The sequence below is a fragment of the Nipponia nippon genome, unplaced genomic scaffold, assembly GCF_047370975.1.
Source record: "Nipponia nippon isolate SJK-2023a ecotype South Korea unplaced genomic scaffold, ASM4737097v1 scaffold_2, whole genome shotgun sequence".
Classification (NCBI taxonomy): Eukaryota; Metazoa; Chordata; class Aves; order Pelecaniformes; family Threskiornithidae; genus Nipponia; species Nipponia nippon.
In genome coordinates this window covers 43613885-43638178 of record NW_028262336.1, presented here as the reverse complement: position 1 = coordinate 43638178, position 24294 = coordinate 43613885, and positions in this window count along the sequence as shown.

Here is a 24294-nt window from a genome sequence, read left to right as displayed (position 1 = left end):
CAAAAACCCCACAGTTTTTGTTTGTGTTATAAATAAAAACTAGAAATGTTCTCTACCTTCCTTTCAGGGAATTGTCACGAGCTAAACTGCTTCCACTGATGTCAGCTGAAAAGTCACTTAGTCACTTTATCTTTTGGTAAACTTTGCATTTTGGTTGAGCCAGAATGAGCATTAGATCAAGCAGACTTACCAGTTCATTTAAGAATGGAGAGTGTAGGCACATTCCTAAGATCACCATTGTTTTTCAAGTTGTCTTGATTTACTAAAATCAGACTCTAGATGACTATCAGGCAGAAGTACCTGCCTTAAGCTCAGAGCTAGAACTATTGAATTGCACAGTGTATAAAGTGAATTACATTATTTTTTTCCATTTTGATTGGAATAAATTTCTCTCAGGAAGACTGTGTATGCTGTTTCAAATTTCTTATCTTGAAAAAAACCCCAAACATCTATTGCAAAAGAACTCATGTAAACATTCTGCTTTGACAATTTTAAAAATTAAATGTCTCCAGTTCTACTATGGAAAGAGTTTTAAAACATGAAAGTCGTTAAAAATCCACAATCAAAGTGAAACACTCAATGATTGAAACAAGGTGTTTTGAATTATTGTAACATTGTTTCCTTTACATATTCTCACTTCATGAAAATGTGAGATTTTTCTTTTTATCTTGTGCTAAAGATGAGAGAAATACAAAACAGGAGATGGGTAAATAACGGAAATCTTGAAAATTATAACAAGGTGGAAAATTAGATTTCTGTTCAGCTCTACAGAAAGAATTAAATTGCTGTGACAGTCATGTCAGATTACGTGTGATGATAAAAGGATGACACACTGTTTTAGTGCACCTAGCGAATTGTTTACCATCCAGAAATTCAACCTGGTGCATAAAACAATGCAGACATCCAGGCTCTGTGGTGTGCTTTTTTGCTCACTGGATCTATGAACAGACGGATCTATAGTTCATGGAACATGCCTTGAAAAGCTTGAGGACATTATAATTTTTGCATCATGGGAGGAGCTGACTAAGGTAAAACAGCATTCATAGAATCACAGAATCTCAGAACCACAGAAGGGTTGAGGTTGGAAGGGACCTTTGGAAGTCATCTGGTCCAATCCCCCTGCTCAAGCGGGCACACCTAGAGCCAGTTGTCCACGACCGTGTTTGGATGTTTTTTTTAATATCTCCAAGGATGGAGACTCCACAACCTCCCTGGGAAACCTGTACCAGTGTTCAGTCACCTTCACAGCTAAAAAGTGTTTCCTGATGTTCAGAAGGATCCTCCTGTGTTTCAGTTTGTGCCCATCGCCTCTGGTCCTGTCACTAGGCACCACTGAAAAGAGCCTGGCTCCACTCTTTCCACCCTCCCTTCGGGTATTTATATGGGTTAATAAGATCCCCCCCGAGCCTTCTCTTCTCCAGGCTGAACAGTCCCAGATGCCTCAGCCTTTCCTTATAGGAGAGATGTTCCAGTCCCTTAATTGTCTTTGTGGCCATTTGTTGGACTCCCTCTAGTAGCTCCCTGTCTCTCTTGTACTGGGGAGTACAGATCTGGACACAGAACTCCAGGTGTGGCCTCACCAGTTCTGAGGGCAAGGATCTCCTCCCTCCACCTGTTGGCAATACTTTGCCTGATGCAGCCCAGGGTACCATTTGCCTTCTTTTCTGCAGGGGCACATTGCTGGCTCATGTTCAACTTGGTGTCCACTAGGATCCTCAGGTTCTTTCCTGTCAAGCTGCTTTGCAGCTGGGTGGCCCCCAGCGTATTCTGGTGCATGGGGTTGTTCTTCCTCAGGTGCATTCAGAGCTATTGAAAACTTAGTAAGTCGATGACATTGCCAATATATGACATGAAAGAAAGGGGATTTCATAATGGTTTTATTCTTTCATTCTCAGAAATGGGCACCATTATTTTCTGTTAAATTTTGACTTAACCCTGGCATGTATATCAGGCTCAAGAAGAAGAAAATATCAGTTAAAAATAGCTCTACTGTTCAGACAAAAAGCACTCACCAGCTGTAATTCTTTTACTTACCAGTCAGTCAGTGTGACAAGGAAATTTTTCACTCCTGTTCAGAGCTATTCCTTGCAGTTGGGTTGATGATGACACTTGCATTCATGCTGAATATTGTGTTATTCTGCACTGCTTCCAATGGGGCTGCAAGTGGAGACACTTACTCAGCTGGACTGCCATATATGTCATTAGGACAACCACTGGCATGGGAACTAGCCAAGGTGATGCAGGGCTAACCCTAGGTTTCTAACATATAAGCACAGACTGAGATTAAGTTTGATTTACAAGCAAGTGATTCACTAAAAACATGTGAGAGTTCTGGCAAATCTGGGAATTAATCCAGATTGCTAAGGTAACAACTTTTTTTTCTCAGTTTAACATTGCTTTACTACTGCAGTTGAAAGTGTTGGTATGCCCTTATGTTCATCTTCCTCCTTGCACTTCAGAGTTCATTTTGTTGTATGTTACTTTCCTTGCATTGTTATTTGTATGTTAAGAAAAACAAATCACAACATATTTTAAATGATCTAAAAATCCATTTTCTTCACTCTGAACAAAGGTAAATGTGGATGAGAAACCTTTGTAACATTTCTTCTTTCCAAAAAGATTTTGTTTACAAGTGGCTTTTCGCTGCTGTTTTATTTTTCAAAAGCAGATATTGTAACTGTTTAACTCTGAGACAAATTTTCTTCCTCTTTACTGCTTTGAGGAGCTGAAACAGAAAAAAAAAAGGAGTTCTCATGCTGTTTGGAGAAATTACATTTGTATCAGAGGAAGGGCTATGCACAGCTCAAAATGTTATCCTACAGAATAAGATGTCTACAGGATAGGCAACAGTCAGAGTAAAAATCACACAGCCATAAAAGTAAGAAATTGGTGACTGCTAGAACAAAACTCTACTACTTGTTTCATGCTTCTGATTAATGAAAACTCCTGAAATCTGAATTGGACCATCAGAAACCACTTAGCACATCAGTGTGTTTTGATACAAAATACCATCAATGAGCATTTTATATCATCTCAGGTTATTAATTGTCAGGGCATGATTTTAACCCCCCATTCTAATATTAGCTGTAAGTATAGCCTATATTTCATTTAGATCTAGGGAGTAAGAGAATAAATGTTTGAGGGCCACTTCCCTGAATCAAATTTCCTTGTGTTTTTCCATTATGGTAGTATAACTATTTGCACTTTCTACAAAATTGGTGTAAAATGCTGTCACATCTGAATTCTCCACCACCCATGCCTCAGCATCCTTTTTCTCTGATTTTGTGTTTGTGTGTGAAATTCATGTAGCACCCTTCCTGACAGAGCTGTGATCTTCTTTTCTTTCCCCATGATCCAGTCTGTGGAGAGTTGTGGGGCAATAAAGATCCCCTACTGGTGACATGAATTAAGAAAAAGGTTGAAAGGGTTGCTAAGGACAGATATGAATTGCACACACAATGCAAGGACATGGAGGAATCAGGCTCAGCTATCAAAAGGGAAATGGATTGCAGTGTTTTGCTGCAAGTGCAGTAACGAAACTAAAATAGTACGTCCCTGCCTAAGTGGTTTTATACATTGAAAAACAGGGTTAAAAATGGGCATTCACCTTCTTAGTTCTCCATTAGTTCCTCAGATATTCGTTGCCAGCTCTCACAGTTGCAAACCTGCAGCCAGTCCTGTTGTCTATCAGCTTCACATGTCACATTATGACTTGACTCAAGACAATATTGACAGCTGCCACAGAATGAGATTAGGAAAAATCATTAGGATGTGATGAAAAGAACATGTGAACATATAATCAGGATGAAACTATCTTCTTAAAGTGCAAAACCCAGAGTGAAAGCAGAAAGCTTTGGCTAGCATATGTGATCTTAGAATTGACTATATTACCCTCTAGTGAAAACAGCATGCTCTTCTCAGCACAAAATGCCAGTGTTTGTCTACAGTTCAGGTATACGAACAATCTGTATATCATTGGCACTGCTGAGGACCAGAGACAGACAGCTAAATATCTATTTCTCCAACCTATTGGAAACTTGTTACAAGGATCTACAGAGAGAAGGAAAATTGTAGATAAGTTTGGAAGCAGGAAGACAGTGGACGTTCAGTCTCTGCTATTCTATAACTGGCATTCATTCTCTAGAAGAGCTGGGATTGCTTATTCTTGATTAATTGGGGTCAGGGAACAGGTGATAAGGCTGTATTCTTGCAGTGTTAATCATTCACCTTTTGTAGAAAGTATAGGCAGTCATAAAAAAATGAGTATAGGAAATTTGTGAATTATTCTATTGCTTGCAGAAAAAGTTAAATGTGCATCCCAAGCCGTTGCTTACCTGTTTGGCCGGACTCCCTTCTGAAACCAGTGGTTCTCTGTGGGTCCCTGTGGGTTTCTTGGGAATATGTGCCAGCAGCCCTTGATTATGGGGTTTTTCATCACACTGTTAGCTGTCACAGTGACAAGTGGCTGGACAGAACTTGCCAGGCCACTGGGAGTCCTTCCTCTGCCGACACTGTTCAACATAACCTTCATCATGAAAATGTTTCCTTCCCTCCCCTGGTGACTCTGATTGGGAAGATCTGTAGGGATATTTGCAGAGTGGTCAGGCACAGGACAGGGTGCATCCACAGCCACTGCTGCGTAGCTCTGGCAGGGGCCAGCATGAGACCCTCAGCTTGCAAGCAGCTCCTGAGGGAAGAAGGGAGATGTCCTGTTCACAGCATTCTTTAGAGCAGCTCTTGTCAGCACAGGAGCCGTCCTTGGGCTCAGTCAGCTAAACTAGAAGCCGGAGGGTGCTGGGTGCTGTGACACATACTTACAGCCTAAATTTATTCATACATAGTTACACTTGTGGGTTCTCAAGTCAGCACTGTTTTTCAGCTTACTCAGCCCTTCTTTTTTTCCTGGTGTTTAGCTACCCCATCAGCTATATTTGTAGAGAGCAATAATATTCCCAGTTGCCTTATTTTTACTAGACTGCACAGTACAGATTTTTTCAGTCTCCTTTCATACAAAAGGCTGTCCATTTCTTGAATTTTCCTAGCAGCTGCTCTGTGTAGCTGTTACAGTATGAGGTCATTTTTTTGGTATGCGTGACTAAAATTGAACATGGTACTCCATCCTCAATATTGTCCTCATTACACTGGACATACATCCCTGAATTTTAGGGTTTGAAAGTAAATACTTGTCTTTGCTGACTGCGGATCATACTAAACAGTCCAGTATAGCTCAGACTCAAAATCTAAATATGTTTATAGAACAGAAGAAGAAAATCAGTTGGCACTGAGTAATGTGGAAGGTTTGTCAATGTGCTGTTCTTGTAGGATGTTTATATGATTTAATTATAGAGATAGAAACAGTCAATAACAAAGATTTTAATAATTTGTGGTAGGTAAGTAAGTTTCACCTGTTTTCCCTCCAGCCACCTCAGAGATGCAGGTATGCATGCTTTTATTGACACTGCATTGGGTTTGCCGCACTGTGTTTAGCTTTAGTCGGTTTGATGGGACCATCTGGAAACCAGTTTGGAAGGAACTTCCCATAATGATGTGTTATTTGAGTGCCCAGTGGGATAAAGAAGCAGATTCTACCCATATTCTATGCAAGCAGTCATTTTCTCTATCATTCAAATAATCCCAGTGAATTAAATAAATCCATTTTTTCCTCCAAAGCATTATGGATACTTTTCACATTGCCCATTTTCTTTAGGCTTCTAATTATTATTTTCAGTATCTGTATCCCAAACATTTCCTAATCCCTGAAGGTATTTAAAAGACTGGTAGATGTGGTGCTTACGGACATGGTTTAGTGGTGGACTTGGCAGTGTTAAGTTAATGGTTGGACTTGGTGATCTTAAGGGTCTTTTCCAACCTTAACAATTCTATGATTCTATGATTCTATGATAATAAAGTACAAACATCAATGTTGTAATGCAGCAAGCCAAACAAACATTTCATCGTAAGTATGATATTGAAAGGAGAAAACAGAGAACTAAAACATCAGCACAACTTAACATGTTGTTGATACAGAGAGAAACCAAGAATTGAGATCAAGGCTCAAGCATGTTTCAAAGGGAAAAGTAAGCAAAACTGAGTATAAAGGAAAGTCAAAAATGTCTTGTACTACTTCATCTCTGAGAGCAACACAGAGATGGGGAAAAAATAAGAAAAACAAAAGAGCTGGAGCAGGTTTGAAATAGGAAGAAAGATTAGACAGAAGCAAGTGTGGAGGAGTTACAGTGGAATGAAAGAAAAAGATGACACTCTATCAAAGGAAAATAGAAGTACAATCTAAAGTAGGCTTTTCCTTCCAAATGAAAGAGGTGACTGCTACCCTGTGCAGATAATTTACATTTCAGTTACTCCAAACCAGTATAGAAGTTTTATCTGAGCAAAATCAGAGGGTTTTTTGTTCATTGTGGAAGTTCAGGGTCTCTATTTTTTCATCTGTACCAGGCTAAGTCCTCTCAGTGGTGAGCAGTCATGTGTTTTGGTCCTGGAAAACAATGCATGTATTACTGATCTGTGGTTGTTCTGCTAAACAACATTGAAAAAGAGAGAGAAGAATGGATTAAAGAGTGGTCTTGTTGATTTTAAAATTATTTCGTATGGTGCAGTGTTCTCTTATTCATCCTGTTTGTACCGGTTTTATCACTGAGCTGTGAACTGCTCTTTGGGCTACTCTAGGACAGCAGTGGGTACACTTGCAGAGCATCCCTGGAAGTCCCTGGATGATTTTTTTTCCCCTTTTTTATGACTTTCTTGGCTATTTGTAGTATATTTTTCAGTGCAGACTTCTGAAGATTTGGATTATAAGCCAGTTCTGGAAAGTAAAATAGGAATAGGTGAAGGAAGTATTACATATACATTTTAAATAAGTGTCCAAGAGGAGTTCCTTTACATAACATATTTCTGCCTCCAATCTCCAGCACTGAGCACTGCCAACCTATGCATTTATTTCACATATAGAATAGTTAGAGAAGGATGTCTTTGTGAAGGTGAGACTTACCACTGCTCTTGAGAAATAACATGTACCAGTAGGACCACTTGCATATTAGACAACTAGCTTTTAGAAAGACAGGGACTTTGGAGGAATTTGTTCATCATGACTACTGTAGGAACATGCTGCTTGTCACTATGGCAAGCAACATGAAGAAGGAATAAGCTCCCTCCAAATACCGTGCCTCTTAAAAAAGTTGGCTCTGTGCATGAAGGTGATGTTCCCTCACCTTTTCCTCATCTTCCTTCTGATGTCATTATTGAAATAGTGAAGGATATTTATGAGAAACAAATGTTTGTTTCCATATCTTCCCCTCAACGGAAGTATGGAGGCAGGATAACAATCTGAAAATGGTGAGATAGAAGGGATCCTTTTTCGAGACAGAAATTGAGTTCATCGTCACATCTGGTAGGTATTTTAAATCTGCTGCTAACTTTTCATCTATGATTAATTGGTCTGTTATTTCAAATTCGATGTGTAGTTCACACAATATAAAAGTGAGTGACATCAGCACGAGTGAGAATATGTTTAATAAAACATAAAAGTGAGCTTCAGCTTTACAGTTCTAACTATGCTTAGCAATATTTTTCCCCTATTGACTTGATTCTCCCTGGCTTTCAAACTTTCTTTTTTTTTCCTTTCTTGTAACAAGGTCTTTTACTAGCTTATCAGGCAGACTAGATGTTTAAGCTAATTTCCTTTGATATCCTTATTGGAGTCCTCTTGATTGTTAGAATAGAAGTTCCTTATAGATTTCCAGTATGTATCACAGTCTAACAAGTGTTCTCCATTCTTTAGTTCAATGAATATCAGATTTCATTAATTTGAAATATAAAATACAAAACTGATATCTTTGGCAGCTTTTAATCTCTCCAGAGAAACTGTCTAAAACAATTTTACTTGCAGTAAATATGGCAACATGTTCACTAGGATTTAGGTAGGAGCCATTGATTAATTTCATAGAATCATAGAATAACTCAAGTTGGAAGGGACCAATAATGATCATCAAGTCCAAGAACATTAAAGAGCAAACAAAAGCAAAGGCTGATATAGCTGACAAACATTTACAGGAGTGGATACTGCAGCCCCTGCCTAAGCCACCGGTTCAGAGACTTGCTCTTGCTCAGTCTCTCACCATGGCAATACCTGGCAACTTGGACTAGGTTGAATATGAGCCAAATGAATAGGTATATAAAAGCTGCATACTGACTGACCTTACAAGAATCACAGCCAGTAGACCTAAAAGAAACTATCTCCTTCTTTTCAGTACTAGTGAAGCCGTACCTCATTTAGTGCATCCAGTTTTAGGCACCCAGTCCCCGAAGAACTGTGGATGGAAGTAGACTGACGCCTTGGGCACATGGCCTGTGTGAGGCTGAGGGAGCTAGGTTTCCTCAGCCTAGCAACAGAGGCTAAGGGGGACAGTTGAAGACCTCCATACATCTATTCAAAGGGGATAGAGCCAAAGAAGATATATGGTAAAACAAGCAGCAACAACAAGCTTGTCCTGTTTCTAGCTGGATGTTAGGGGAAGTCGTGTCACTGGGAGGGTGGTGTGGCACTGGGGCAGGTTTCCCAGAGCGGTGGTGCACTCTCTGCCCTTTGGGGTGCTCAAGACTGAGCTAGACAAAGTCATGGCAGAGCTGATCTGGTGCTGGCAGCACTCCTGCTTTGGGCAGGAGGCAGGTCTGGGTGACCACCAGAAATGCCTTCCAACCAGCATCCCTGTGACTTTGTGTCTACATGATTTTGCTGAAAGTCAGAATGGGACAGGTCAGATTAAGTTAAATCTCATGGACTGGGTATTCTTTAGAAAATTGAAATATATAGATTTAGTCTCCTCAAGGAAAAGAAGAGATTTAAATTTGAGTCTCAAAACTTTGTGTGAAAAGAAGCAGCTTTACCATCTCCTGATGGAATTTGTGAAAGACACTTTCTGTTTCACCTCCTTGCTTTGTCTAAAATTTCTGAAAAGTAGATACTGTTTGGCTATGAATGAAATGATATGCTTCTCTTTTGAAATAGATGGTGAGAGAGGGAAAGGAGGAAGATATTTTTGCCAAGATGTACTCACAGGAATGATAATTGTAGATGAATCCAAACCAAGTATTTCCTCTGTGCTTTTAAGGTTCAGCAGAGGAGAAAAAAAGTAACTTTTTTTTCTTCTCTATAATTTTGAGAAATGCTAATAAAACTCCAAAGTGTCTGATTATATAAAAAACTTCTTTCCTAATTATTTCTAGTTTGTTTTTTTTTTTTTTTTTTTAACATTGTTAAAAAGAGACTAGACTAGAAAGAAAGCCTTCATAGTGTTTTTTTCCCTATGTACTCTCATCTTTCTTTACAAAGAGCAGGTGTAAATAACATTTGGAAGAAGTCTCATTATTTTGAATAAACAGCAATTGCTATAACTAAAGGTCCTGTACAAAGACATGAAAGCTAGTTGTTTCAATACTATGTAATTTCCTTATTTCATATTTTATGTTTTGAAAGCATACAAGAGCTGTGGAAGGTATAGAAACTTCTGCAAGCACCAAACTTCATTTCAACTCTATAGGGCTTGGAGGATACAGTAAAACAGTGAAGTCCAAAGCCTCTACTGTTGCACAGCCTAGTTCAAAGTTCTTCCTTACTGGATGATTTTTTCTAATGACCATAAAGCAGGCCAGCCTATATCTTACCTGTGCACACTTGGCAGCTGTGAGCAGAGCTTGTCCCAGACTCTGTTTCTGGTCCCAGCCATAGTATCATTCTTGCCATAGTATGCTTATTGCCCATGTGAAATGCTCTTATATTTACAGAGTACAATAAGAAACCAAGACTGCAGACTCTGCTACCTCAGGGCATTAGCACAGGCATCACGGAAGAGTAATACTAACCTTGAACCAAGTCCCCATCCATATCCCCTGGATCAAATCTGAATGTAGACTTTTATCTTTGTCAGCATTTTTGTCTACCCAGTGAACCTTTTCAGATGTCAGCCAACAAATGAGCTCTCAGTGAAATCTCATTTTTTGGCTCAGAAATAGGCCAGGGTCTCTTGGAGATGGGAAAAATTTGGTTAGGGTGTATGACTGTGAAAAGGAAGGATGAAAATGTGTTGGTTTTTTTTTTTTTAATGAGCAGTCCCAGAAGGCCCAAAAGGCTAGCACATGGGATATTTCTGGATGGGTCAAATTGATGTGCTTTGGGTTTGCAGCAGATACGAATTTCTGAACTATAGTTTATATTTAGACAAGCAAAATCCTGAGTGAAACCTGATTTTAAGTGCAGTCCTTCAACCCTGTGATAATCTAACACTCAACTTTCCCCAGGAACACTCATTAGCAGAAAGGAAAAATGTTTTTGATGGTAGATACTTTTGGATATCTTTTTGATATCCAAAGAAATACCTACTATAATTAACATTGTTTAGAGTAAACTATATTTTTGTTGTTTATTGCTAGAGAGGCTGTGATTATGACATTTACTTTCCAGTTTTAATAATCTGAATTACTCAATTAAGCCATCATAACATGAAGTATAATTGGCCCAAAGTAACTTTGTATAGCTCTATAATTCAAGCAATACAAAAGACACCAATTAATTATTTTAGAACTGTTTATGAGCTCTTAAATCCACAAGTAATTTTGATGGATTTGTATTCCTTCTGATGCTGGAGTATCTCCATGCATGGCTTGTAAAAGGTCTCAATGCCAGCCCTGACCATTGAGTAAGTTACTAAAATATCTCCTCTCCACTTTCTCATAAAATCCAGCTTACAAACAGTCAGATGATAAAGGCTACTAGGCTGTTGAGTAAACCAGCCTTTTCAGAGAGCAGGGCAGAAACCAGCAGAGCAGGACTGCTTGTCCCACCACTGCATAGGGGACATAAATGGCATATAGGGTGGCTGAAACCCTGAAACTTGACTGGCAGGCAGCAGAGTCAGACACAGGCCATGGATGGCATACGCTGAGGTTGGACACAGAGTGAGTTCATCCAGAAAGAGGCTGCAAGGAAGTGAGTTAAGCAGATGCACAGCTTTTCTCAGTGGCAAAAGTGTCTCCATATTCTTGAACACTGACTAACTTACAGAAGCCAGGTCCAGGAAAAAGGCCCCTCCCCTGTAACCCTGTAAGCATCTGTGGGTCTCAGTGATGCAGACTGTCCCCCATGCTGGTGGTGAATGACTGATAGGGTTTTACTCCTAGAAGACCGCTGGTGAGTAACTCAGGAGAGAAACAACCTTATGTCAGTGAATGCAAACTCTACCAACCAGGTGAGGCTTAGAGTAGATCTTAGATATCTTCCATGTCTTTGACTTGTGGCTTCTTCCAGGTAAAGCAATGCATATGGCAGGGTATATGTTTGCTTCCTGTCTGTGATTCACCTGCTTTTCTATTTCCCACCTTTCTCCTTTTATGATTTCTTTGCTCTTGGCTAAAACTTCTGCTGTTGTATGACTGTAATTTAACTTCTGTGTTGTTACAGATCCCAGAGGTTTTCAATTTATTTACTTATCTAACAATAAAGTAGGTTTATGTTTTGTAAGGCATCAGGTCTAATTTCTAACCTGCAGTCACCTTGCCTGTTGTTTATAGTGAAAGGACAATGCTGTTTAAGAGTTCTTCTAAAGTTTCCTGTTCCAAATGAGTTCTTTATATGTTTATAGCATTTCCTATCTGCAGTCACATTCTTTTACAATTATACCCAACTAAAACAATACAGGTTCTATACATGTGTTCACATTTAAATTAATCTCCTTTCAGTGTTATTTTTATATTGCATTAATTTAATGCATTGTAAAGACAAAGTTCTTGGAGAAGGTATAAAATGATTTGATATGATATTAATTACTTCCTGCACAAATATCTGTTATTAGAATCTTTTTAGACTTAAGAACAGAGCAGGCAGAGAGACTCGTGTCTGCTTGTCTTATGAAAGACATGTATTTTATTAATGCATTCAGTACCTGACTGTCAGTGACACTTGGCTGAGCAGATAGGCACAGATACTGGCATGAAAGCTAAACAACAGATACAGGAAAAATTTGGCCTGACTTGTCTCATTGACGTCTATCAATCTACAAGCAATGCAATCCAGTGTTTTCTTTGAAAGAGCATAAACAATCCTGGATATCATGGAGGAAACACACATTCAAGACACAGTTCAGGGAAAGTCTTACCAGCATGAGATTTATTTCCATCCCAACTTTCATTTGTGTCAGCAAACTCTATGCATCAAGATTGCCTCATAGTCAGAAATTTTAAAGGGAGCCCAGGTTTTGGCTTTGTAATACCAAAAATCAATCTTGTTCAAGGACAAAAAAATAAATCCTTTCCAAAACAATGAGAGTAAACCTAATAATGAAGAGTCATCCTTGGTTTTAACCCTTTGAAATTAATGAAGTTTATCACCATTTTTTTGCCTCTTAATTTGACATTTTTATTAGTGTTAACAGGAGTATCTTGTGTTGATGTCTGGAAAACACTGAGCACTGAGGTTTGACAGCATAAACCTCCACCTGGGAACAGCGTGAATGATCCTCTGCCTTGTCATTGACACCTGTGGGACTTCATGTACAGGTAATATTCTCAGCTGGTGTAAAGCACAGGGTTTTGGTATTTACATGACTCTGCCACCTGGAGCCGAATTGCTTCACTGATTGTTAAAATAGGACTGGGGATAGAAGTTCTGCAGAGCACACAAGGAATGCAGTGGAGAGCACACAGTGCAGCCCAACTTAATGCCTCTGGAGTCCCTGGCAAAAAAAGTGTGTTCACACAAGGAATGCAGTGGAGAGCACACAGTGCAGCCCAACTTAATGCCTCTGGAGTCCCTGGCAAAAAAAGTGTGTTCAACTTTTTCTATAGAGACCTGTTCTTTTATTTGTTTTCCCCTTTAAGCATATCCTGAAGTTCTTGGTGTATAAGGAATAGGACTACCTTTCTTCTCTTTAAAGTAATATCACAGCAAGGTTTGGTTTGAAATGCAGTGATATTGAAAGTCCTCTGAGGTCACCGAAATGATCTCCCACTGATGTCAGCGTAATTTCAGCTGTGTTCTGCAGCTTGATAGAAATAGTTTTTGAAAAGGCAAAAAGGTGTTATTTCCAGACATGCTCTGTTGCTCATGATTGTTACATTTCTATAAAAGAAAAAAAGAAGATGATTTCTTATCATGAATGGGAAAAAGTAAAACATTCTCTTAACAATAATAAGAAAATACTATCTTATTGCTATCAGATGAGCTTCCTCTGGGAGCTTTAAACAAGATTGGTAATATTTCAGTTCTACACAAAGACCAAGTGAAAATGGAACTATCTTGCGGACTAAGATGTTGCACTAAAAAAATGAAGATATTAGAATTTATCCAGGTCATTGTTGCCAGGGCCTTTTGATATGGATTTGTGAGCTAATATTACAACAATCAGATTTAATCTGAGAATAATTAGGATGATGGGATCAAATATTAAGTGATATCAAACAAGGAACTGGGATTAAAGCTCTATAATAATGGTCATTCGGAGGACATGTAGGCTCAATCAAACATCTTAACTATTAATTTTTGGTGCAAGTAAGGAGTCATGTGCTTACAGCTCTGAATATATGGCAGTTTACTGTGTCTCCAGAATTTCTGGGGTCCAACCTTAAATCTTCCTCAAAAATTTATTTATAGTAAAAAATTAACAGCAAACTCTTGTCATTTTGTCTCAATAGCAATAAACTTTAAGGTAGAAATAAAAATCACTTAAATTACAACAACCTGCAACTCCTTTACCTATTTCTGCCTGTTTCACAAGTAAGCTTGAACATGGGCATGTGCTAGATGTAAATAAATTGATTTCTGAATTAAACTCACTACATGTCACAAAGCAACCAGCTCTGTGTCACAACCTAAAGAGACACCCAGCCTGCAGGTGTGTAGAGCTTGCGACTGTGGGTTCACAGGATTCTGTAATACACAAGGACATGGAGGCTTTGTCCTCTAAATTTCTCTACTTTATTACAAATTACCAAAAATAGCACACAAATCACCACTAACAAGAATAATACCATAAAATCAACACCAGCAAATATATTTATGATTAATAAAGTGAATATATATATATTTATTACAAATTACTATCAGCAATCAATAATATAGTATCAATCAATAGTACAGCAGCAGTCAATAACAGAAATCAATTGTATAGCAACAACCAGTTGTATGGCAACAATTCATATAATGGCAACAATTAAGTAGGTATATACTATTACAGATTACTACAAATTTATACTTACTGAAGCAACTTATCAACAATATAACAGCAGATCTTCTTATGATAGATTACTTATATGGATATATAGTACCGGTATCAAGTGAATTAGACAGATTTCAAAATGGGCCAAACCATCCTAGAGGGGAGGACAAACCGATCCCAGAGGGGGACCCAATCATCCCAGAAGTGAAACTGAACCAACCCCAAAAGTGGGCCCAAAAGGGGACCAGTAAGACAGCAGGCAGAGTCTCACTTCAGAGATGATCCATATTACAGGGCCTGGAGTCAGCCAGGCATGTCTGGTGAGAGTCCAAGATCTCATGGAAAGTTCATGCGGAGAGTTCAATTTGTTTAGGAAAGAAAAAATGTGTGCAGCACAGGAAGTTCCCAGAGAGACCGGCTCCACTTTGGATAAAAATTTAGTCCTTTTCATATCATAGAGATATCAGAGGGTGTAGGACATCACCACTTTGAGCAGCCAATTGATGCTGTTAATTTCTATTTTTCAGCCAATAGATGATGCTGTTTTCTGTTCTTTCAGACCCATTTTATTTTTCCATACTGTTTCCACTTTTTAGATGATGAGTTGCCATTACAGTCCCTTGTTTTTGTGCTTATCGATGGCGTCTGAAGATGTCTTTGTTTTCTAGGTACCCCAGGTGTACTTTAGAGAGTCCAGCTGCAATTTAAAGGGTGTTTCTGGTTCTCAGGCCTCATTCCCAGGCTCACAGCTCCCATACCGGCAGGCAGTTTCTCTGCCAGTATTTTTGAGAGGACATTTTCTTCTGTTCAGTAATTTTCCCCTTCTAACCCGTCCACCTTTATGGCTGCTCACATCACTCTGTAAGGGTGATTTTCTAAACGTAAGTCTAAGTAGACACAGTGAAGGCAGCTCCACAGATTAAAGCTATTGTTACGGACATTTATTTTGTGACAGACTTTGTTGACTACAAAGCATATCTTAAAACTATGATCTTAATAGCACAAGGGGAACTGTTGAGTCTTCCTTAACTGTGCAGGTTTATGATGCAGTCATGGAATATTTCCCAAATCATAATCATTTAATCATTTGGTAAATATTAAGACATACACATTATTCTCATGTTGGCTGTTGACTTTTAGAGCTATAAAGTAGGTAAAGTACATTACTTCCATTTCTCATATTGAATAATAAGATCTTGGAGGTTAACTAAAGGATTTTGAGAGAGGACCTTAGAGAGTTAGATACTTAATGCCTTTGTCTTTAGTAAGAATAACCTGACTGGGCACTTTTAAATATCACACTATATGGTCCTACCCCACATTAAGGCAGATACGTGATCTTTGCCAGTGTCAGAATGAGGTCTGAAACTTATTTGCTAAAAACACTGCCTAATGTTCGTCTTAGGCAAATATCTTTTTAACCACTTTGTATCCTCATCCTCCCTTTTCTCTTCTTTGTAAAATAAAGTCAGTACTGATTACCAGAAGAAAATTTGGAAGTACGCACAACTGGAGGTCTCTCTGTGCAGTTCTTGGAGAGATATAGGTATGTATTGATGATTTATTATGACTTTCACATTATATTTTTTTCAGAAGGGTAGAGTGGTTTGTTTAGGGCTGGGTTGAAGAGACTTTGGTGGTTTTAGGACATATCATTGTTAGTTGTGTTAATAACATCTTATTTGACTTTGGAGATAATCACAGACCATGACAGTTTCACAATGTAAACCACAGTACTGGTCAATGTGAACTACTATCTAAATGACTGTAGTTAAGGATGGACAGGAAAAGAGTCAGAAAAAGAACTTCTAAGTACTTGGTTTCTACAACCACACTTTTTCTCCACCTTTTTTTTTGGAAAAAAAAAAAATAGGCTGCATTCAAAACGCCGTGTTCTAAGTACGATCATCATGAATATGACGTTGTATATGTGACTTTTTGTACAGTTGGTGACTGCAATATAGCAAATAAATCCTTGGAATGGGAAAACTACTGAAATTTAGAAGGAGCAGTATGACATGAACTGATGTAGCAAAATAGCTGTTCAATATATGCGATCATCTCACCAAGTGTATTTAGTATTACTTTTTATATCTGATTTATTCAATGTTATGCTTTGTTGCAGACCATTGTTTCAAGGGACTGGATATGTTGTGTTTAGTCTTTAAACAAGTGCATTGAATTCTGAATCGAAATCTCTAACCAAGTAAGTACAATCCTGAGCAGTCATTACACAAAAGTATTTTTAGATTCATTGAAAATCAATGAGGCAAAACAGCTTTGCAGGAGGAGCACAGCAAAAATTGTGAAGGAGCCATGATGTGCCTGTAGGTATAAAATACATTTTTCTAATATATATGCACATTTATAGTTACACATACACACCAATATAAATATACACACACAAAGTAACTGTACTGTAAAAAAAGAATATATTAAGGATTCTGCTCTCTACCAGCAGATGAACTTTCATCACAGACAGGGAAAGGTACTCCTTTTAAAAGATATTCAATTAATGAATGTGCTTTTTACATTGTGGACCAAAAGGCACAGTGGAAATTTTGCTTTAAAGTTGTTAGCATGAATGATGGAAAGAAAATCCTTTAAAATATTGTTAGGATATTGGTAAGTAGCTTGGTGAATAACATAATGAATATTAAGTACTCGGTTTAATTGCTCAGTTAAAGTAATAATTGAGTGGTGGTGAGAGCTGTTTACAAAGTCACCCAGTTTGGCAGTCTAGCTGTTGAATAGGTTGTTCTGCAGGCATTTGACAGACACTTGATTCTAGTTTTGAATCAAAAAACATCAAAGCAGGAAATGCTGGGCGAACCTTGTCCTGAAATGACAAAACCTGGCACTTCCTATGAATCTCCAAACTCACAGTCATTAAATTGCTCTTCTACTTTTTATTTTTTAATTCAGCAATGCCCAGACTAGGGCTATAAGCTGTATGAATAAATGTATTTTTCTGTGGCACAGTTGGCAGGATGAATTGCATTATGTAAACTTTTACTTGTTTATTAAATGAGTTTAAAAGTCTCCTAACCAGTGCCTTTGTTGATGGATAAGAAGCTACAGAGATAAGGCAAAATAGTGCTGAGATATATAGATATACACACACATTCTTTAAATCAATGGATCACATGGTATTTAACAAATAGATCATATTTTCATTTTGCAGATGGAAAAAAGCAAAATATATTTTGTGATATTTTCTAGTTAATTAAAATAGTCTCAGGAAAAATGAGGGACACTTCTCACTCAAATCATTAATAGACCAGAGTGGACTAGATAAATCATTTCTGAGGATACTAAGCACTTGATCCAAAGCCCACTGAACTCAGTAGGAGACTTTCTGTCAACTTCAGCAAGCTTTGGATGAAGCTAAAAATAGTTTTCCTAGTTTCTTCAAAGTAGAAGCTACAAACTTAATTAACAATAAAGGAAGAAATTTGTAGTTGCTTTAGTTCTTTCCAAAAAAACACCTGGTTATTTCTGGATAACGAATACACATTTTCTTTTTTTGTTTGTTTGTTTGTTTGCTTGGGGTTTTTTTTTGTTATACTAAAATTCTGGTCACAAATGTAGGACTATTCAAAAATTTGTTAATTACACTTCATAAAAGCAATAATAACATGCACCTATAAGTTAGTTCAGTGTTAACTAGCTCTGAACATGGCTATTCTCATCTATTTACAGTATTCAGGTACAAAACCAACAATTTTTGCTTCCCTTTATTTTTCACAGGAGGACATCGTTGTTGATTTTTTTTTGTTTTTGCTTTATCTAGAATAGCATTAAGTAACCAATTGGCTTCAATTTTATGCTTATTCAAGGTCAGTTTGAGTTAAAGCTGGTAATGTAAGGTAAAAATTGAAATTAGAGAGACCACTTTTTGGACCTTATTCCCGTTAGCCTCAGTAGGAACAGGATTAATTATCAACATCCAGTTGCAGAAAAATTTGTAGGGAAAAATAACTTTCTGCATTGCTGCACCATTTGACATACTGGAGTATAGTCCCTTCCCCAGGTCATTTCCTGTTCTTTGACCAGGTCTGTACAATGAAGGGGTAATTTACAGGCTGGGTGCAATCCAAAGAGCAACGCTTTTGGCTCACGTCACAGCAGAAGTGAGGGGTTGCTTTGCTGCAGTCCCTTGGCTTTGGCACAGCACCGTGCAGAGCAGAGGGACCAGGGACAACAGCCGCTGCCTCTCAGCTGCCTAGGAAATCATTCCGGGACTGCAGGAAACGCTGCTGCCTGTGTGCTGGGAGGCAGCGGGGCAGAGAGCTTGTGGCTGCCTGGCTCTCATGCCTTTGGCTGGGGACTCTGAGTGTTTCTGCAAGGGGAGGCGGGGCGTGAGGGATGCTTAAGGCACTAAGTTTATGGTAGAAAAGGAAACTGGGAATACTGTCTGTGTACCTAAGTGTATGAAGGAGAGAGAGACAATGATGGCTGGGGGATAGAGGACCCTGCTCCCTCTCCTTGTTCTGGAGATACAGTGGTGCTCAAGGAGAGGGGAGCTCATGAGTCTGCAGCTGTGTGTCCGGAGGTGGCTGACAAAATCTGAGAACAAAGGAGCAGGATTTATGCCACTTCCCTTAACCTGTCTAAATAGTAGGTACGTTGTCTAAGCTAATTATTTAGGATGTCCCTGTAGACAGTGGAGGGGCATGAGGCTCAGCTTATCCTTGGATGTATATCTAAACAATATAGGATAAACATGCAAATTTTCTGCAAAAAACCGAGTGATTGAGAGCGACACACCCTACATTTTGAGGCAGGAGTCCTACCCAGTCTTTGGCACAGAGCTAAGCTGTCTGCCTTGGAGTACACTGATGCCATAATTCGCCCTGGCGTCTGTGGTGCATCTAGCTCAGCACACCCGCCAGCTGTAGGAATTAATCTACAACAGCAATGAGGAATCTGAGTTATGCTCCTAGGCCCCTCTGCAAGTTATATGCAAAGTAGGAACCAGAATAAATTTTGGGCAGAGAATTAAACTATATTTTGCCAGTACGGAGCTGCCCAGAAACTGAAATTAAGGAAACAATAAAAACAAGAGAGTACTTTTCATCCTTGCTTCTTTAAGGCTTAAATTCCTTCTTCAGATCTGGATGAAGGAGTCTTCTCCTTTGAGGACACAGATATGAAATCTTCTTGGGAGAAAAAAAGATTACCCCGAAGAAAGGAAGTCTTTTATATCCTGTAGAAACCATGTCACTTCATTTAATAGAGCACATTGTTCTGGGAAGCAATAGACCTGATTTGACATCTCTGCTCTAACACTGCTGTACATTATACACATTCACAAAACAGTTACTGTAAATTATATGTAAACAGTTCAGGGAGCAGAGGCTTGAGGCGAGGACATGTTTCTTCCTTTTCTTGTAGTCTAACAAAACTTGAATTCTCCGCAGCCTGCATCCGCACACCATGGGTAAACAGTTCAGTGAAAAACATGCAGGTGTGGAAAAAAAGAACACTGCTACTTCCTCTCAACCTTAAAAGAAATACACAAGCAGCCCTAGCTTTTATGAAAAAGCCGATGTTGTGCCCAGGTGGCATGTTACAGAATTCCTACCAAACTGTGGCACGACAAACATCCTTCCACTGGGAAACCTGGGTGGAAACGCATTTACTTTCAAGTAGGCATTGAGCTGCTCGGCAATAATCTCATCTGAGGTGCTCGTGAGGAAGCCCAGAAGAACCACTGCAGAGTAGAGAACTTTACAGTAAAAAACCCCAAACAATAGCATCCTGCTTATTGATTTTTGGCATCTCCAGGGGCAGAAGGCACCTGTAGGGTAGTTTTAGGATTGCAGTTGTGTGTGTGAGTACCTGACTTCCATCCACATTATTTTTTTGGATTTGATTCTCAAGTATTGGCTTAATTTTAAATGTGAACTGAAAATTAAAATCATTGAAGCCATGTGTCACACTTTAATTCAATAGAGCTTGAACAGTTGTAGGATCAGTGAAAATAATTCATCTGAAAATGAACTAGACAAGTATTTAGTGGGAAGAAAATAAATAATGGTCTAGCATATTAATGCAATAATAAAGGGATACAGTTAAGGTTTCTTCCTTTTGAACCCTGTCAGCTGTTAACACAACGTAGTCCATTTAAATAAGACAGAGATAAATAGCATCTTTTATAGGCAATAGATAATGCTGCCCTGCTTCTAATGCAACAACATAAGTGAACAGATTTCAAAAACAAATTTATAAAACTGAAGATAAATATACTAGCAAAGTGAATAACATACCATACAGGAAAAGGAATGGAACTATGTACAGTGCTGTTTGTGTGACACACTGTGGTGGAAATAAACAAGAATTGATGAGCTTTTATACTGCTGAAGATAGTGATTTCCAGAATTATGGGTAAGGTTAGCCTGGAGTCTAAAAGAAAACATATTTATATATTATAATCAGAGAAAATATTTTTTTATTTTTCATTCTCTCTAATGAATCATTAAATGTGGGTGATTTACAGCCTTTCCATGAAGTCATAATTATTCCTTTTTTCCCTCTCAGAAAAGAACTGTTAAAATGAGTTTTCAGCTTTAAAAAAATGTGTACAAAATGCTGTTAACCCTACAGCAGTCAAGGCCGGAGTGGCAGTAACCGATTTACATCACAAGATGGTACATGATTAAAAGCCTGATGCATCTGCAACATGGAAGGTGGGAAGAATTAACCTGGTTCACCCCCTTCCCTTATCCTTATATGAACAATCACAAGGGGGAAGAAAAAGCCCAATATTGTCCCATGCTAGTTGAAACATTAAGTTCCGGTACTCCTAAGGAAGGTATACAGAGAAGTACAAAACACACAGAATAACCTCCATACTTCTAAACTGTTGTGTCTTTGATTCATATCCTCTCAAACCACTGTCTAGTCATTTTTCTTTAAATTGTATCACCCTTTTGTTACAGGAAATAACTTGGGTGTGATTTATCATCAAGCCAGTTGCAAGTATTTTCCTGAAAAAAGCATTTACCTTGAGTGACTAACAATGCTTTGCAAAACTTTAATTTCAACGTTATTACCCAGTAACTCAGGAGAAAATATTATTTCTTAGCAGGTGGAAACAATAATGTTAATAAAGTCTAAAACATTTAATGTCTTCTGCATTAGGTGTCAGTTTGACAAAGTATCATTTAGCATAGCAGAAAACTATCCCATTCCCTTTAACAATCAGTTTGAATGACATTATTTTCTTTTAAATGCGGTACTGTATTTAATGCAGTTCAAGACAGTGTTACTAAATAATGGTTTAATAATATCACTTAGCCATTAAACTAGCACACCTGATGCTAGCAAGCCTGTTCGCTGTTGCTAGTGGCTATGAATTGGTGTTCACCCCAGTGCTTTTCCAGCTACCTGTCCCTCTTCCACTTCATGCTAATTTTCTGCTTTCTTGTGCCTGCTAAATGCTGTATTTTGGTTGGCATACATTTGGATTATATGGGGTTTCAAGAAATAACCGCAGTTTTATCTCAACACAGTTATTAGTAGGGACTGTGAGTTTCAAGAAGCTGAAGTGGTATTTTGTTTCCACCAGGGTGTTGCCAATTAAGCAGCTTCTAAATATGATAAGCATGACTGACACTGGAAATATTGTAAAGATGTCAATCATATTTCAGTATGGAAAAATATATGGAAATTTAATATCTGTTCTTTGGCCAAGTGTATTATTATTATGGCCATATATAATATCATAGTTTTCTACAGTTGTATGTTGTCTAGAACATGACTAGCAAATCTCTGGTTTTGATAGCAAGAAATGTAGTGTTGGTAGACATTAGCAGTGCAGAATTTCATCATTTGAGGAAAAGATAATGGTATGCACTGCATTTTCTCTCAAACATAATGATTTGAAATCCTGTGTACAGGTTCACAGTGAGAATGGCCAAGTGTCATTATAAGGTGATGACTGCTTAGTGCCTGTCTTGAAATGATTACAGTGGGTTCAGCCCAGGCACAGCATTCACATTTCAATTAACTGGTACTAACAGAAATAAGATAGAATTACTTTTTTTTTTTTTAAAGACAAATACATCATTTTGAATATCCAGAGCTATTTCAGAATTTAATGAGGACCACTTTCACACACTCCCGGTGGGTAAGGGAAGATGACAGTTTGTATGGGACTGCTTCTGTAGCAAACACTGTTAGACACTTGCTCAGATCTCATGTTGTCTCCCTTTCCCATTACACTGTAAGAAGCTTCTCAACATGAGAGATACAGGACAGACTCCAAGTCTAAGAACTGCAAACAAATGAGTAATATGCCTGAGAGTGTTTGCAAAGGCTCTTGCCCCAGAGTTGATTTTTAAGGGGAAACATATCTCCTTAGACCCTCTCTAAGCAGTAGGCTGGAGGGCCTGCTCATAACAGGAAAAACTGCCTAGGAAGGAAACTTTCAGATCTAATCCTGACCCTAACCTTAACACTAACCCTAAACCTCCCCTCCTTTGCAGAACTGAGGGAGGATTTATGTCTGCTAAACAGTGTGGGTAAAGGTTACATCTGTGGTTTGTGTGAAACTTTCTGAATTTCACACCAGCAGGGCTTTTGCTCCACATGTATTGGGCACACAGAACAACCCCTTCCCTCAGCCACTCTTGTCCTGAGATTCACAGACACCCGCTGACATAATATAAATTTTAGCTCTGCCTTACCTGGGATTTTGCTTAGTGAGGGGTGCTACTACTTGGAAGGAGGAAAGAGGAAAAGCAGCATTCCCCACTTCCATCCCTTCCACATTCCTGATAGGAAATTGTGCCAAGTAGCACTGCCAAACACTGGAGAGCTGGCTGTTCTTTGTGCCATTGATAGCAGGGCCATGCAGTGGGAGACTGGATAGTACATGGCAACACAGAGGAGAATGCAGCTGCTGATAGTACTGTTCATGTCCAGCTTTGACATCACTTGACTCTAAACTTTACAAACATGATGTTACTTCCAAGTCATCCTATTAAACTTCATTAGTGCCGTGTAATTCATTTCAGAACTGAAGGGATGACATCAAACCTCACATGTAACCATAATATATTCAACCTAAACCCTGTTCAATAGGACCACCCTCCCCTACCCCAGTGTTCTCACTGATTGGCCATGAACAACGAACTTTCCTGTCTCTGGGGCACTCAGCAATGCCTCCGTTCAGATTCAGATGTGGCACTGAAATTCATCTGAGAGAACATAAGTCATGTCTGAGTAGGTTTCTGTCTCACCCCAAATATTTTGTTTATTAAAATCCGTAATGTAATTGGTGATACACACTTGTTTCTCAAGTAATGCCAAAAGAAGATACTTGACGTGTTATGTATACAAATACTGGAATACTTCTTTTCTACAAAAGACATCTCTTAAAAACGTGGGGTTCATTTCTGTGTCAGGTTTATGCTCTTGTTTGACAACATATGTAGATTTGGGATTAACAGTCTTCTGGAAAAAAAAAAAAAATCTAAATTCCTTTAGGAAAACAAAGGGGAATAAAGAGGTTTTGCCTGCTGTGCCATTTAAGGTATGACAGGATTAACACAATATCTAAAATGTTGCTGCTGTCCCATGCTGTTCAGCAGGTCAGCTGTGCTAACTCCTCTCCACAGAGTTCACACTTCACTTCTTTTATCAACAGTTCCCCATTTCATGTGAATGTCTTTTCTCTGCTCCTTTGATTCTTCTCTCTTTTCTTACATTGCACTTGCCTGTGTCTTCCCCTCCATTACTCTTTTGCCTTTTCACTTGCCTTTGAGTACTGTTTCTGGCTTGCCTTTTTTTCCCTGTGGTGTTAAAATATTCCATACCCTGTGGATATGTATTTTGAATTATCTGAGTGATCATCCTACTAGTTACAATCCAGTGCTGTGTTGCAAAAGAATTGATTTTTTTTTTCATCCATGCATCGTGCTATAACACGTATGATTCCTATGTGAAAATGTCTCCCAAAACCACCTAATTTCTGATTTTCAGTCCCTGTTATTTTTAAGGATGAGGAAAAAAAAAGCATAGTAATAGATAATCTGTAAAGTATGTTTTCATTTTTCTTCTCTGT